Here is a 13844-nt window from a genome sequence, read left to right as displayed (position 1 = left end):
TTATAAGAGTGTCCAGCGAAGTTGAGTGTTTGTTTATTTCCTGTATAATCTCCTCTTCATAAAAGTCTTTGGATTTTTTAGCCCTGTTATCACTGAGCACATCAGTGTTTTAGAGTTACATCCAAAGCAGAAGCTCTTAGAAGAAAATGGGATTCTTTGATATTTGTCAGATTAAATATATTCTTGTCATCTGGCTGAGAGATGACCTTTTTTTGTGTGTGTGTTCCTTCTGATCTTCAAGAGATATCTGATTCTCTAATTAAACAAGGGAAGCACAAACATCTTGTACTACACCCCTCTGGGGTCTCATTTTGGGCTCCTTTGACTTTTTTTCAAATGTGTTCTTCAAGCTGTTCAAATTAGTCAAATTAGTGTCTGACATTCCATGCAATCAGAGCATTGGAAAGAGTCTTTCAAGTTCTCCTGAAATGAACACTCTAGCTTTGCTAGATAACCCAGAAAGAGACAGATTTATATCCCAATTTATTTCAAGTTTGTACTAAAATACACTGCTTTATTTTTATTGTCAAATGTTTCTGCCTAGTGTGTCTATGTTTGTACATGCATGCAGGTGTCACTGTGTGTGTATATTACATAAAGGTTTACACACACACAAACATATATCACATATTAGAGAGGGTAAACAGAAGAATAAGGCTAACATAGACAAAGAGACAGGGAGAGTCTTCATACTCAGAACTGATCATATGCAATTTTTATAACTAGCATTTATATGACCTAGTTTATATTCACTTTCCCAAAGCTGCATCTGCAGGTCCATGTGTCACTTCTTCAGTCAGCTTTGGTTGCAGCTACAGCTTCTTCCTGGTAGTCTTTTTGTGGTTTTGCTGATCCATCTGGACCCCATCCTATGGTGAGATACACAATGAATTAAGAATAGGTGGAAGTAGAAATCTCACCACACTCTGGTGATGATTTTGTTAAAAATAGTTATGTTCCTCAGAAAGCTACTTCCCTAAGGCTAGGTGTAAGGAAACATGAAGTTCATCTTTCCAACTTCCCCTTTAACATAAATCATCGAACTTTTGTTTCACCTCATCTACAGTGTAACTACAGTAACTATGACAATGCCATAGGGATGTGATAAGCTGAATTAGTTAGCATTCATGAGCAGTACTCTATAAACATTAGCTACTTCATATGAGATGTAGATGTGGCATATCCATGGTATTTACCAGGTAAAGACTAAGATGACGAAAGACTCCCAAAATTCAGTATCTGCAGCAGTTAATTAAATTAATTAAATAAAAGTTTCCATTAATCAATCGTGCCCTCCACATTCTAAGTGTTCAATATTGACACGTATTCAGTATCAGGAAAGAGGATAAAGAGCAGATTCCACAGGAGGGGTTGCCTTGAATAGAATTTTAAGGAACTGTTCTAAACCATGACGATAAGGTTAAAAATCAGTGAGGACTTACCATGTCAGGTACCAGGCTGAAAACATCAATGAGTTTAACTGATACTTGGACAGAGCATTTTTACTCTCAGAAGCCTCGTGAAATGCTCATTATTACTATTCATATTCTATATCTGAGGAAACTGAGAAGTCCCTAGTTTGAAGAACAGTTCATTATAGGCGTGCTGATGGATACGCATAGGCTCAGCACCCAGGAGGCTGAGGCAGGCAATTTTGAGCTTGAGGTCAGCTGGGATTATGGAGCAAAGGGTCTTGAAAAGGAGAGGAGAAGGAGGAAGAAAAGGGAAGCGGAGGAAAGGAAAAAGACAAGACATGGCTTCAGGCCACTTATGGAGATATTATCTGGTAGAGTTATGCCTTATACCTAATGCTTCATCCTCTTCTCTCCTTTCCTTTTCCCTTCCTTTATTCTTCCCCTTTCCTTTGTCTTCAGTGGGGAGGACAACAGGGTCTTAAGTAGCCCAGGCTAGCCATGAGCTCACTATGGATAATCTTGAATTCTTGATCCTTCTGTCCCCACTTTGCTTGAGCTGGAATTAGAATCATCTATCACTATACTTAGTGATGAGTCTTTTTTCCATTTATTAAGTTTGTTATATCATCTGTTACTGTACAAGGTGATTGTAATGAGATAATGACTTAAACATATTTTTAATTTTCACTCTTTCTAAGCTGAAGACTCAGAAATTCCATCTTTTGCAGTCATACTTGATATTGTCAAGAAACAGATAACAAATACCAATACAGGAAAAGGGAAATATGCGTCTACACAGCTGGTGGGAGACTGGATTGGTGCAGCCAGGGTGGACACTGAGAGGAGAACTTGCATATGGTCCTGGCAAGACACTCAAAGGAACCGGGTCAGCCTCCCACAGCCTGTGTATTCTCGTTCTGCAATTAGCCATGGTGGCCATGAGCAGGTGAATGGACAAATAATGCTTTAGGTCAGCTATAAGGGATTAAAATGATATAGAAAGTGTATTTAACTGAAAATTAGAATGTTTAGTGGCATAAGCCACACCTAGCAAGACAATTATCACAACTTTTTCTTCATATGTATTGTCTACCTCTTTGTCTCTCTCTTCTATCTATCTGTCAATCTATCTCTCTTTCTCTTATATATCATCAATCTATCATCTATCAACTTTCTATCTGTATGTCCATGATTTGTATATCTTCCACCCATCAGCCCATCCACCTCTCTTCTTATGACCATTTATTTTTCTATTATCATTTATTTTCTATAGTTTATTTATGGTACAAAGATAGAAAGGGGAATTTTTAGGAAGAGGAAGGGGGCCAGTAGAAGAAGAAAGTGGACAAGAAAGGGGAGTTTGGGGAGAACACACACACACATATACATCATACAGTTTTGGGAGAACACACATACACATATACATCATACAGTTTTGTCAAGGCAGGGTTTCTCTGTGTTGCCTTGAATGTCCTGGAACTTGCTTTGTAGACCAGGCTGGCCTCGGACTCCCAGAGATCTGCCTGCCTCTGCCTCTCCAGTGCTAGAATTAAAGGCATGTGACACTATTGAGCAGGGGATATATTATATTAAAATGTCATAATAACTGTGCGGTGGTGGAGGCAGAGGGAGACAAATCTCTGGAAGTCCAAGGTCAGCCTGGTCTACAAAGCAAATTCTAGGAAAGCTGTGGCTACACAGAGAAATCCTGTCTCAAAAATCAAACAAACAAGTAAAAAAGTCATTTTGAAACCCACACCTTCATACATTTAATATATACTAATATAATTAATTTTTTTAACCATATTGACTGTCTGTCCCGGGGATCAAACCAGTCATTCGGATACTAACATAAAAACAAGATGCAGTCTTACAGATTTTAAGTCACATTCTTTTCTGTTATCAGCCCGTTTATCTTCCTGAGATATGAGCGTACATATTTGACCTATTCCTGATTAACATGATCTTTAAAAACCCCCAGTCAAACATTTCCACATTTAACAACACAAGCACGGTGCTGCATTCTTTGCCTCCAGTTTGATGAAGCATCATGCTGTGCTGGGCCTCTGTGTTGTCTCTTTCTATCTTACATTATGTCAATAGTAGCAAATGCTTAACCATTTGGATTACTAGAGCTTTGACAGTGTTACAAATCTTCTAACATTAATCATGCTAATGACAAAATTAAGACAATCAAAGCCGATTATTGGACTTCTGAAGGCAAACTGCTCTTTTCAGAGCAATAATAGTTTTGTCACAAGACTGTGATTTCCCTGTGTTTCTGCAGTCTGCTCTTGATTGGCATATGTCAATCTCCTTTAATCTGCACACCTTCCCTGCTATTTTTAAATGACATTTTGATGGCACATGTGACTCACGCAAAGCTAATAAATGCTTTTCACATTCAGTTCAACTTGGCCTAATAAACTTACATAAGCAGAAAATTAGTAGCATTTGTGTAAAAACAATTCTTCGGAATTATCTTGCACCTGGAGAATTACTGCTTCAATGTGGGCTAAAAATATCTCCATCTGATTACTTCAACCACGCTATCAACCATTTTCTGTGATATTATTTCAAAGTAAGAGAAAAATGATGTTGTCACATAAAACACAGAACACTATTTACACTTCAATAAAACTGGGCAGCAGTCATATCTTCCAGGGCTATCGAATCTTAAGGAGACATGCCATCTATTCTCATAGAAAAGAGTAATAGGCCAAGAAAATTATTGATGAAATTTCTAAAGAGATGTATAGAATTCTTGCTTCCCATATACACAGTCAGGAAACATTTCTTGATTGGCTACTAAGGGTCAGTTTTATACAAAATGCAGTTCAGTGATGTTGTATTTAGAAATATAAAAGCCTGTAACAATATCCATGCAATCATGATGATGTTCTACAGAGTTTAATGTTCATTTATTATCTTCATGTACTGACAGGTAATGTGAGAAGGAACTTAACTTGCGTGATGATTTCATAGTTGTTGAAGTAGAATCAACGTTACTTTTGAAGAAATCCTATTAAGTATTCTTGAAATAGGTTTGATATTGTAAATTAATCTGGGAATTTATATTTATGCCAATATCTAGGCAAGGAAATTTTTATATTATAATTTGTATGCGATTACATGCTATGACAGGAGACAGGATGACATAGAAATTAGTGTGTAGAATGTCTAGTTTTGACATCAGAGAGAGAAAATTTGAGGACTATACTGTGACCCAAAATTAAACAGAGATCTTAATGTTTCTATGGTGTAAATTACTAACAACAAGGAAAGATAAGCGACAAACCTCATTGTTCATAAAGGGAGCAAATCTTAAACAGAATTTAGTTGAGACACTGAGACCCACAAGTGCTTGTGCATTTACTCTGAATAGGTTACAAGTTATAAACATGAATAGGTAGTTTCCACAGACAACAGAGGAAACAACCTGAGGGAAACTCCATTACCACAAGTCATCCATAGTCTGGAATAGGAAACAATTCAATGGATTCTGAAAATTAAAAGAAACCACAGTGGGAAAAAGACGAATGAGTCCCGCGAGCCTCTGGGCTGCAGCAGCTAAGTATCTCCAGCACAACATGGAAGTGTGATGAGCTCTCAGTCATCCAAGACCACAGGGCTGCAGGTTTGACTGTTTCTGAGGCTAAGAGAGATGACTAGGTTCCAATGTTCTCCCTGCGTTTGGCTTTGGTGATGATGTCATATCCTTTACCTGTTCATATATCCCCAAGTCTCACACAGAATTTTCCTCTGTGTGTGGTTTTCTACTCCTATCTAGGACTTCCATCATCTATTTCCAAGAGAAACTTACATTGTGTGTCTTACCTGAATTCTCAAAACCCTCCTGGAAGTCAAACCAGCTCATACTAAGAGAACAGTACTTTAATAGTGAAGTTCTGGGAAACATGGTCCTCTCACGGTAGCAATGGAGAGGACCAGAGAATGGAATAACTTGGAGAGGTTCCTTGAGACCTTTGCTCTTCTCTTTGCCATTCTGAGCAGACTGCAGCCACCCTTGACTCAGACATCTCATGAGCAAATACATAACAGTACATACCTCAGGCAAAATGAAGGGGGGGATTAATCTGTTTCTACAACAAATAAGTACACATTCTGTGTTTTTAAGCAACCCACATTTAATATCTTATACTCCCCAGCATCCACTGTCTTGATTATATTATGCAAGGATTTATTTTTATGACTTTTTACATTTTCTGCAACTGAATATGGAATTTAAAGTAGCTTTTTAAATGTTTCCTGAGAACTATCTACACAAACAAAACTAATATTCAAAATTAGCTTCACTTTCTTAGATAACACATTAAATATTTTAACTAATATCTACATCTTAAAATAATTAGGGAATTAACAGTTATGCCAAGCCGCATCTCTGTGAGTTAGCCTGTAAACTCAGATATATTTCAAGAATGGTGAAGTATAAAATCTGTAGAATATTATATTTGTTGCTTTTAGTATGAGATAATGTCTTATGGGAGGAACAGAGAACTTGATACCTAACCCAGACCTTGAAAAATAATGAGGAGATTTGGATGCAAGTCTTCAAACTAAGTGAAAAAAAAAATCAACCACTTATAATGACTAGAGACAAACAATTAGTATTTTAGTTACTTTATTGATTTTTTAAATTGAGATGTCATTCAAATTTATTCTGTTAGGAATTCATAAGAGAATTCTAATTCCTTCCCTATCTCAGTCTCAAGAATTTGCCCAGCTTTCTTAGCTGTGACACATTTCCTCAGCTTCAAAGCCACAGACCACACCATTCTGACCTCTGCTGTTGTCCACACATCTTTTTATCTCAGTTCTCTGTTTGCAAACTCTCTCGTAGAGAAACCCCGTTGCTTAGATGGCTAGATGTGGCTCTCCTGTGTGATCCAGAATAAACTCCCTATGGCAAGCAGATGCTGCCACTTACATCAAATATTGATTTCAAATATGACTGTTCTCTCAACCTCGTGACGAACACTGCTAGTTATAAAACAAGATGGAACTTTTCTTTTATTCCTTTTTCTTTGTCCCTGATGCCCAGTCCCAAATAATCACTCAAAATCTTATATTAATTACAGACTGTTTGGCTAATAACTCAGACTTATTATTTACTAACTCTTACATTTAAATTAACCCCCTTTTGATTAATCTACGTATTGCCACATGGCCATGGCTTTACTAGTACTCTGGCATCTTGCTTCTCAGGTGGATGGTTTGAGTCTCTCACTGTCTCTACCCTTCTTTCTCCCTGTATCTCTATTTAGATTTCTGGCTTGGCTTTATTTTTCCTGTATATAGGCCAATTCAGCTTGATTTATCAACCAATGAGAGCAACACATATTCACGACACACACAAGGATTACCTCACAGCAGCAAGTAGATATTACCAATATCTATATTCTCTGTTTTTCAGAGAAGACGGTAAATGATATTTCCAATGACATTTAGCTCATTGATGGTGAACTGTGGTTAAAACTGACCACAGTGTCTGAAATGACCACTCACTTCCAGACTTTGGAAATCATGGAGGTGAGCTCTGGATCCTGCATTTTCTCTGATGAGGCCAGCGACTGTACGCAAGGTACAGGAGCATCTAGCAAAAGAGTCTCATTTATATCATAACCCTCATGCGTGTCTTTAAGGTATTTTGTGTGTGAAAAAAGAGTTGCTAGGAATTAAGCTACTGATATAAAGTTATTTTTCATTGCAGAAAAAGCTTACTTTTTAAAGGACTAATTCATTCTTTCAGATACATTTAAAAGTTGCTGTTTTCCATATGTATGAAGTTAATGTTTAAATTATTTACAGCAATTTTCGAATTTATATATGATATAATTTGTTTTTATATTTTTGTTTGTCCTGGGTTTGGGGAACACTGTAGAGGAGGGGAAGGATGGACTGTAAGAGCCAGAGAGTTAGAAAACACCAAAACACAGCCCACAGTCAACTAAGCAGGACTCACAGGGGCTCTCAGAGTCTGATGGAGCAACCATAGAGCCTATGTGAGTCTGTGCTAGGTCTTCTGCATAAATGAGGTAATTTCTAATATTAAAATATTAGAAAAATATTAGATAATTATAAATTATAATTTTAATTTGAAATGAGCTAACTATATTTCTTATTCATAGAAACTAAATATAACAACTTGATATCTACCATCTTTTATGAGAAAATAAATAAGCTATCTTTCTTTACTACAATTTCTATATATTTTCTCTATCTTCTCAGTTATTGTTTTTGTAGTAATTGTATCATAGTGACATTTTTAATAAAGTATTCTTCAGTGCTTTATGTTACTAATATAAGAAGCTTTTCACAAAATGTGTTACATGTTCATATGTCTCTTAAAATACCACAGATAGTTATTGGAGTTAGTTCTGTTGTTATTATAAAGTCAAGACAAAGACAATTAAAATATATTCAGTGTCTGCAAAGTTACCAGTGACATTTTATTGAAAGGTTATCACAATTAAATGAATGAGATTTTAATTTTTTCAAAGAGTTCAAATATCATAGTATGGATGTAGCTCACTATTAGAATTTTAATTGAATGTTTTTAATAAAAATGCCTAAAACTATTGAATTAGTAATTCTGTTAAGGCAATAACATTATCGAAGTTATATTTTTAGCTATACATTAAATAGCTTTAGCAAAAATTTAACTATTTACTATTTTCCCATTCAACTGTTCTTCCTTTACTTTCTCACAAAATAGTCATAAATATTAAAATTCATCAAAAATTTATATGAAAGTGTTAACTTGACTAAAATACTTAGAAAATTCTTCCCACTAGTTTCAAGAGATTAGTGCCCATGTTGAAGTCATGAATGACTGTGACTTAGAGAATACACCTAAGACGCCTGTATGGCCTGCATTGTGAGAGTGCTAAAAAGGTCAGGCCCCACAGCTGAAGATCTGGAGGTGGAAACTATCACAAGACTTCCACTGTGACTTCTCCAAACGAATCTCCTCCTTTGAAAAGGACTGAGATGGTCATAACGTTTGAGGAACACTAATTGTTGCTGGTGGGCCTTGAACCCTTTCCCCTTTCAAGCAGACCCCGACTGCTTCCGCTCTTCTACCAGAGACAATGGTGTCCAGCATGTCAAGCATTTCTGCTTTCACCCACAGCTTGATGTCAGCAACAAGTTCATACCTGTCTGCCTTCCTCTAACTGAACATCTTGGCCAGGTCTCAACATGCACTCTTCTCTCAAGGAAACCATGTCAACTTTCCAAACAGCCTTGGAATTCCTTGTCTCTGGATCTTTCTTTTCTCCAGTGTCCTTGTGGTGTACTTTTTGTTAACTGTTGGAACAGCCTTCCAAAACATTTCACCTCACTCAGTGCTGTCTTCATCCAAGAAATTTCTCAGTCCTCTGCAGCACTGTATTTTGAAATCCATACTGGAAGATATTACTCTGTTCCTCAAGGTCTTTGAATGACTGGCAGTGTCTTTCCAAGAAGCTGTAAGAGCTCACACTGGAAGCTTTGTTGTCTAAGAGACATTCTCGACTGGATCCGAGGCACATCACTGTGTCTTGTTTCTCAGAATTCTTCAAGTTCTCTAATGTTCCACAGTCTTGTTCTGTTTTCTTAGAGCAATCTTCCTCATAAGCATGCCATGACTACAATACAAACTGAAAAATACCAGCTCAGAGTCTCTGCCTTTTAAAGTTCATTCCAGCTGTACCACTTTGTTCAGAACTGCTTCTGGGTTCTTCCCCTGGAACTCTGAGTCAGTGCCATGCAGCTGAAGCAGAGCATTAGATAATCTAACATATGTGTCCTTCCTATGAACCTCAGTGAGAGCCTCCATCCAGCTGAACCACAGCACATGTATTCATTATATAATATATATGTCTTTCCCATGGACCTCAGTGACAGCCTCCATCCAGCTGAACCTCAGCACACGCATTCATTATCTGACACGTGTGTCTTTCTCAGAGATCTCAATGTCAGCCTTCATTCAGCTAAACCACTGAACATGTATTCATTATCTAACACATGTTCTCCCCGTGTACTTCAGTGACAGCCTCCATCCAGCTGAACCACTGCAGTGCGTTCATTACCTAACACACTGAGCCTCTGAGGGAAATATCAACAGTTCTTTTCATTATGTCCCAAGTGATAAAGGAATATTTGGCTTAGTCTGCTATGTGACTATGCTCTTATACACTGTAAAGATTTGTCACTGGTATTGGTTTAATTAATGTTGATTGGCCAGTAGCTAGGCAGGAAGTACAGGTGGGAGGACCAGACAAGGAGAATTCTGGGAAAAGGAATGGCCGAGAATGAGTCACCAGCCAGACACAGAGGAAGCAGGACGAGAATGTCTCACTGAGAACAGGTACCAAGTCATGTGGCTAAACATAGACAAGAATTAAAGGTTAATTAAGCTCTATGAGCTAATTAATAATAAGCCTGAGCTAATAGGTCAAACCATTGATAATTAATGTATACCTCTGTGTGTTTCTTTAGGACTGAATGACTGTGGGACTGGGAGGGACAGAAGCTTTCGTCTATATTAGTCAGTAGTGATTTTAGAAAAACGAACCCATGGCATTACAATGTCTTTCAGACATAACACTCTCTGTGTTCTATCAAGTTTCTATTCTCATTAGAAAATAACATAAAATGTGTTTTTTAAAATGTGATTTGGGATAATTTGTACATTTTAAAAGAAAATTTTTGCTAATAAAAGATCTTTTTATTAAATTATATTTCTTTTAACAAAAGCAAGTCATAAATTGCTATGTTCTCTTCCACTTCTCAAACTTGAAAGTCTTGATAAAATATGAAAGAAAAGGTGAAAATTTATTTGTCATCCGCAGATGCTACTTGATGATTTAAGTAGAAAGGCTAGGAGAGGGAGAAGAAAGAGGGGTTGGGAGGGAAGGAGAAGAAAAGGAAGAGGAGGAAGAGGAAGAGGAGAAGGGGGAGTGAGGGAGAAAGGAAAGGAGAAAAGCTAAGAAGAAAGGATAGAAGGAGGGAGAAAGTGACTTATACTAACTCAGGACATCTTAAATGCTTTGAAATTATTCTTTTAGATCAGAATAGTCTTTCTCTAGTTGTTTTGTGTCATAACTGAAAGAATATGAAAGAATTCACTATCTAATGCTGACAAAAGTTTCACTTTTTATCATTATTTCCTTGGACTAATTTCTCATGTAAAAGGATTCTGAAGTTTACATTGAGCATATTAATAAGTGTTAATCTCTCAAGAGATAACTAAATAGCATAGCACATTAGTAGACAGGAACAAACTTCATAGCTTTCAGGATATTGTTGATTTCATTAATTTTAGTCAGGTTTAAAGGTTATTTTGGGACAAATGAGATTGTCTGTGCATATTTTGAGGCATTTATAATAATGTGATGATATAGTATTTCAATTTGTGTTTTCATTTTAGTCTCAAAAATAAGATAAAATTTCCAAGCACCGCTCAATGAGTCTGTTGAATTGTATATGTGCTGTAGGAATTCCTACTGCCAGTAGCCTTTAAGTTACCCACCCACCTCGGCATGGCCTCTTAGACTTTATATGTCAATGTAAAGTGCATGTCTAGCCTCTTTCCTTGTTGCTGGATTCGGTTGCAGTTTCCTGTTTGAGCAGAGGATTGTGATCTGTGAGTCTAAATAAATAACCTTTTCTTATACTCAATTCTGAGCTATTGTGGGAATTCTTTTTTAGCGTCTATCTTCATGTATCTTTAAATCAAGATCTATCATACACTCAGAATTCTGGATACAGATCAGCAAATCATACTCAAGTCATTGTTTGCACCAGCTATGTTTTCACTGATGAACCAGCTATGTTTTCACTGAGGATCCAACATTTTGATGAAGAAGAGATATTTAGAAACTGTAGAGATAATGTAATTCAGTATTTGATCAACAAGAGTACCTGTATTTTAATTAAAACTTAAACTATATTGTATGTATATATATTTAAATATCAGCATATGGGTGGGAAATTAATTTTATGGTATTATGTAAAACACTGTAAATATTTTGTAAATCCATTATTTTATTAGAATAAAATCTAAAGAAGAATCAGTTCTGGCACCTCTCTCTCCTTTTCCTCCAGGCCTCTTCTCTCTCTCTCTCTTTTCCTTCCCTATCTCTCTCCCAACCTTATTCTCCTTCCAGTTCCCTCTCTTTCTTTGTCTCTTTCTATGCAAAATAGAGCAAATGCACTTTATTCTTGTGGCTTTCTTTTGCCATGATACATAACATGACCAAAAATAACTTGAGAACAAAAGCTTTATATGACTTGCAGGTTATACTCCATTGTGGTGGGAAACCAGGGCAAGAACTCAAGGCAGGTACTTTAAGGTGAGAACTTGAGCAGAGGCCATGGGGAGAGGGTATAAATTTTTGGCTTTCTCTCATTGGCTTGCTCAGTTTGTTCTCAGATACAACCCTGGACTACCTCCCCAAGAGTGGCAGTACCCATAGTGAGCAGGGCCCTCCCAGATCAATCATTCATCAAGAAAATGCCCCACAGATGTATGCACAGATCAGTCTGGTGGAGGCGATTCATTTGGAGTCTCTTTGCGCACATTGACTAAAACTTACCAGCACATGCATATAACATCACACTCCTTATGTCTAAGGTGTTTCCACGTAAAGGATTCTTCTAATATTCGCCTAATGCCCAAGGAGACAATTGTGTCACTTATATCTCCTGGGCTTTGCACATCCAAAAGCTCCGCTGTGTCTGTCCAGGTGATAACAAGATAGACAGCATTACACTGAACTACAGTGGATTCTTTGTAATTAAATATGTTGTAGTAACCTCTTCCATATGCATTTCTGTCTCTTTATAAAAAATAGGTAATTATGTATTACATTAACTGTATTATATTATTTCGCATTATACTATATGTTATTATATAATTATATGTGGTAATTACTACATATAATTAAATTTATAAAAGAGTATCTGTTCATGTTTGGCAAAAAGGAAGCTGACCCGCACAGCATAGCACGGAACTGTTAATCTTGAATAGTGTTAAACATAAGAAACAGAAGGTGTCCCATTTCTTTAAAAAATGAATTACATTTTCACCGTTATTTAAGTAAATGAATTTATATTTTCTGTCTACTACTAAGTATGGGTCATTTTTGAAGAGATTTCCACCCTCCTCTGGGATGGTATTTTTCTTAAAGCTCATGTCCTGCTTTCTGAGTCTTTCATCAGGTTTGGTTATATGATATTCACTCTTGACATGTTTTAAATGGTATTTCTGTGGAAATACTAAGTGGAACAGGTAACACCCAGCAAACTGATCACTCTGGTCTCCTCTCTCTCAGATGACACATGGTATAACTAGATTAAAATAAACTTAGTATATTGTCCCTGTGCTGTCTCATAGCCCAGCATCAGCCCCAATTTTATTGACCCATTTGCCACTTGAATAAACCTAGAGATCAGTGCTTCAATACTTAATTTGCTAAGATAAATCCAAGAATTTCACATCAAAGCCATTTTAATTATGTAATCCAAAGCTGCGCATGAATTCACATATCAAAGGAATATTAAATGCTCATGTAACATATTCACAATCTCTGAGAAGCTATTAAACCCAAGAAGAGAACCAAGCAGGTTTTCTAGTTACAAATGTACATTACAAACTCTGTTGCCTCATTTTGAATCCTTACATGTCCTCTCAGCATTAAAGTTTCCTTTCTGAGCTCACACAGATGTGCAAAAAAAATGCAAGAGAAAGGTTACATGCACCTGTATTGACCCTGTCACTAACTTCCCTGTGCTGTGTGACAGTCCACATATTTTTCTGAGAACTTTAACTACACCCTTATTTTCCTTAAGCATTTGACTATGACTGACTTTCAAGCTCTTAAACTGAAGTCAAATACTATTCGGGCTTTTATATTCTGGAAAATGAGAGGACTGCCACAGAAATAAAACTGAAAACCGTAAAACAAGTAAGTATGGGTGCTTTTTGGAAAGAGAACAGGGAAGAGTAGAACAGCTGAAGTAAAAACAACAGCGGCGGAGGGTGGAGCTCACCAGGCGCTGGCAGGGGCCTGAGCACATCTCCATTGTCTTCCGTGTTCTCCCCCAGTGACTTGATGGGTTGGGGATATCTTAATATCACTCCAACATAAAGGAAACTGAGGATCTGGGCTGCTGAGAAAAGACTAAACAGTCATGTGTCCGGCAAGGAGACTCGTGATCTGGCCACCTTCAGGTCTATGATACTCAGCACTGATTGTGCACACAAGGCCTCGGTTCTATTGCCTGCACAGAGCATATGACATGCTAGACCAGACAGACTGGACATTGCTGCTGTTGGAATGCTAAACTCAGGAGTTTGAGTGCATATCCTCAGGAAGGATCTTCTGCTTCTGCGACCAGCAATTGTTCTTTTTTACTGAAAAT

The 13844-nt window shown here is 37.1% G+C and overlaps 1 long non-coding RNA gene across 1 annotated transcript in view; it reads right to left on the bottom strand.

The window, feature by feature from the left end:
• Window positions 1–537: 537 nt before the first annotated feature.
• The window catches only part of LOC125390321 (uncharacterized), a 29567-nt gene continuing 16260 nt past the window's right edge, over window positions 538–13844 (bottom strand). Inside the window, exon 4 of the long non-coding RNA XR_015005293.2 lies at window positions 538–869. This is a non-coding gene — a long non-coding RNA (uncharacterized LOC125390321). The remainder of the gene's footprint in view (window positions 870–13844) is intronic.

The sequence above is a fragment of the Myodes glareolus genome, chromosome 13, assembly GCF_982192425.1.
Source record: "Myodes glareolus chromosome 13, mMyoGla1.1, whole genome shotgun sequence".
Taxonomy (NCBI): domain Eukaryota; kingdom Metazoa; phylum Chordata; class Mammalia; order Rodentia; family Cricetidae; genus Myodes; species Myodes glareolus.
This window is presented reverse-complemented; position numbering and strand designations above follow the sequence as displayed.